Genomic DNA, 4044 nt, shown 5'->3' with positions numbered 1-4044 from the left:
CAGTTACTCCAAATTTTGCAGCTCTGAAGCCATTCACAGGCTATCCCTCCTTGATGCTGTACAATGAGTAGAGTTTGAATGATTGCCTTCCGACAGGGATGATTCATGGTCCGCGAGTAATCTGCCTGGGGTTGATTTGTTTCTTCCATAACACTTACGTCTTCTGAGGTCAGGGCAGGGAAACCACTTTCCAATTGTCTGTACTTTCGAGTAGACTGGCTTGGTCTCCATGGTGGATATTCCTCCACCCAAGGCAATGCTTCTTTGGGGTCCTCAAAAAAGTTTCTTCTTGTCATTGTGGATTTCTTTTAGGCGAGCCAGGAAGAGTAACATGTATTTTACCTGCATTGCTCGAAGTTTCGCTTTGACTTCTGTAAATGTCTACCTCTGTCATTGAACTCTCAGTGATTAGTCCGGAAATTGCATAATTGTGGCGGGATCAAGGAGAACAGTCAGTTGAGCTCATGCAGCCGTAAGGATTGCATCCCTGTTAGTGTAGTTAAGGAGTCCAAGATTCATAGGGCTCAGAGTAGTCCCAGGGAAATAGCACAGGGGCCAGGGACCTATGCCCCCTTTCAATAACAAAGCATGACGATAAGTCTGTACCATGGGACCCAGGATTAAATCCATGTCATGAAGAATTGCTCCAGCCTTTGCCCTTCTATACCCTCTGGCACACCCACCAAACGCAGATTATTTCACTGTGACCTTCGTCTGCGTCTTCAGCCCATTGTTAGAGTTGGAGCGCTAGCTCCCAGGGCTTAGAGAAGGCTGTCTTAAGGGAGTGCAGTTCATCTTCCTCCAAGGAGATACAAGTCTCCTCCACTTCTGTCATTCTCTCAGTCACCTTTTGCAGATTGTGGCGGAGGAGAGATACCTCGATGTCCACCCGCTGGATTTGGCCCTCTAGGGCCACTCTGAGTTCTAATATGGCTTGTAGAATTGCTGACAAGGTAACAAGATCATAATCTTGACTGAGCTGCCCCTTAGCTGATCCCTCTGGGTTTGTGAACTGCAAGGGCCAGTGGAGACCATGTTGTATTGCCTGGAGAGTATAAACGGTGTAGCTCAGCTCCTGAGAAGCGCCCAGTTTAATATTTGGTATGATGCCAGGAGAACACTAATTCCTAGACCAGGGGGAGAAGCCAGAATAACCCAAATTGTTAAAGAGAAGTTCCCTATAGCTACTTCTGTAAAAGTAGTTGATATTTCAGTCACCACAGCAGCAGTAGAGTGGGGACTAGGATTTTTCTCTTCTGCCAGGAGCCTCGAGGGCAGGAGGGGGCCCTTCCAGTTTGCTGTATTTAGTGAGAATTGCTGTCCTGCAGCGCAGGAGCCTTAATATGGATATCAGTCACCGCGGCAGCAGTACGGACGAACTGTTTCAGGATTCTTCTCTTCTGCAAGCATGCAAGGGGTGTGGCTCTTCTAGTGCTTTTTATTTTGCTCTGATTGCTATCCCATGGTGCGGGGTGGGCCGGACTGTGCCCGGGCACAGGGAGGGCCCGTCTTTGCCTGTCAAGAGGCTAGGCTACCCCCCATTAGTTCTGACCCAAGTGATCCAGGAGGCCATGTTTCTGCCTTTCTACCACAGTTATTCTAAGAATATTCTTCAGGTATAGCTCTTAGCTGAGGAGCTATACTATTGCTATGATTGACTGTGATTCAGTGGCGGTTCCGCCGCTAAGGCGGAGGAGCGTCGTCCCACTGCTTTTAAACAGTGTATCTAAGGAACAATAAAATGATAATAACATGATGTTATTATCATTTTATTGTTTACATCTACTTTGCAGGCGGCGGGCGGGGCTGCTCTGCTCTCGGAGCAGGGCAGGGGGGGAGTGGTTTGCCCACTCCTAAGTGCGCAATGACGCTTTGACCAGCACTCTTGGGTCGGCCAAACCGTCATGTTCACTTTGCATGTTCTCCATGAAGGCTGCATTACAGCCTGGGTGGAGAACATGCCCAGGCCCCCAGATCCTGTCTGAGCACCGAGCCAAGGCGCTCAGACCAATTACAACACTACATTGCAGTGTTATGATTGGTCAGGGGACCCTGGGTGCTTACCAGTCACAACACTGCAGTGCAGCATTGTGATTGGTCAGGGGAGCTTTGCAGTGCTTTCTAGTTCCGCCGAGTCTGACGGAGTAAAGATGCGGGACGCAGCGATAAGGTAAGGGGTTTTCTTTTTTTTACATCCCCCTCTCCCCCGCCTCACCACCCCCGATCCGTGCCAGCTGCCACTGCTGTCATTTGGCGACGTTCACTAAGACTTTTAAGATTTCCGTGTTGAGCCAATAGCCTATTGACATTATTTAAAACGGTTTTATAGACTTTAGGGGGGTTTGCTTTGTCCACCTAGCTGGACCATTTTTATACAATTATTGTTGAATATGAGGAAGAGGAAAGCTGTTGCCAGTCTTAGAGCCAAATGAAACAAGAACAAACTAGCTAAATCTGCTACTACTAACTATGTGGTTACTGAAACGGACTATTTAATCCAAGAAGTGGAGTCTAAACTGTGCACTAATGGGAAGCCCTCTGGCCAACACATGAAACAAACCGAACTAGTTAATTCTTTGAGAAAAAGGTCCAAGTGTCTAATAATCAGCCCAGTAAGCTGCCAGCACCTCAGCAAAGCCCCAACGGAGCATCTGACTTTACATCTTCTAGTGAAAATATTTTCCAGGACCTTAACGCCGTGTGCACGAACAGGTTTAGTCCTCTGTTTGTAGTTCTGTGGTTTGTGAGTGAGGTTCGATGGTTCCGAACCCGTTAAATAAAGGTCGTCGGAAATAGACAATTTTGGTGTCAGCAGACCGCAAATGACGAGTGTAGTGTGCCTGAGTGTTTTCGCATGAATCGATTTATGAGAACACTCCATATTCAAGGATTTAGTTTGAACCTTCGGGTTCCATTTTGTGTACGGCAGCCATTTTGTATGGTTGCCCTCACATAGGCCCGATGACTGTGGCCGAACGAGTCCTTGAGACACGTATGCCTTAGCTGACTTTTGAGTGACCTGGCCGAACTGACTCCTTGCCCGAGGCTGACCTCGCTGAGCCAGTTCCTTGTTAAGCAGCTGGTCTGATAAAGATCAAACAGTAGGACGTGCCCGAGTTTATGGTACACTGCTCCCACCTTTCTATCTCACTTCCAATCTGTTTCTGTTCCTTCCTTTACGACATAATCACTAATTTGGGTTGAGGGTTTTATGATGGGTTTGTCTGGCCTGATCCGACAAGAAACATGGAATTTGCTTGGTCATTTCTGGTGGGCTGGACAACGGAAAGTGGATTATCGTCATAGGCTACTTTTGAAATGTTACGCTACTATTGGCCAGTTTGTATGAACCCAATGCTAATTTTGAAATGTTGCCTTTGGCTTGATTTTTGGCATAAAAGACCATGCTCCACTCATTGAATTTGTGCAGTCTCTAGCAAACCACCCGTGTGTGCTTCGTAGATCTCTGTTCCTGGTTGCAGCCAATAAACTTTGGTCTTTGACGTCATCAAGAAGTATCCTGTGTCTCTGTTTGCCAAGACAGGGGAACTCGAAGGCATCGGGTGTTCTCCCTGACGCCGCTGGGTTCTAAAACCCGGTCCTTCAGTTGGCGCCCAAAGTGGGGCAAGTTCAGCTGTACCGGTCCAAGCCCGAAGATCGTGAGAATCTTCGTGTGAAAATTCTGGAGGAAGGCCAACCACTTCATCGACCCCTGTATGTCGGCGTGGTCCGAAAGTCTTTGCTGCGAGGTTTCCCGCTTTCCGACGGCTACGAAAGACTGCTGCCCTGACTGTCGCCCTGTTTTGGAGCCTTAGACGTTTGTAGAGCGAGACGATTGACGGGTCTTCTGGTGACGCCATCGACATTTCAGTTAAGTATGAGTAGAGCCTCTACTACTCCTTAGTTTGTTTTTTGGTATCCTTCAGTGGATCGCTTTGATTTGGTACCTGCAGGCCCCAAAGCCAAGGGACTCGTGTATTCGCGAGACTATCATTTTGAGATTTCCCTTGTTGTTTGAAGCTAGACTAGTGTGCAAGACGCCTG

Source organism: Lissotriton vulgaris, unplaced genomic scaffold, assembly GCF_964263255.1.
Source record: "Lissotriton vulgaris unplaced genomic scaffold, aLisVul1.2 SCAFFOLD_6375, whole genome shotgun sequence".
NCBI classification, from domain to species: Eukaryota; Metazoa; Chordata; class Amphibia; order Caudata; family Salamandridae; genus Lissotriton; species Lissotriton vulgaris.
The sequence above is the reverse complement of the archived record's forward strand: the minus strand, read 5'-3'. Positions refer to the sequence as shown.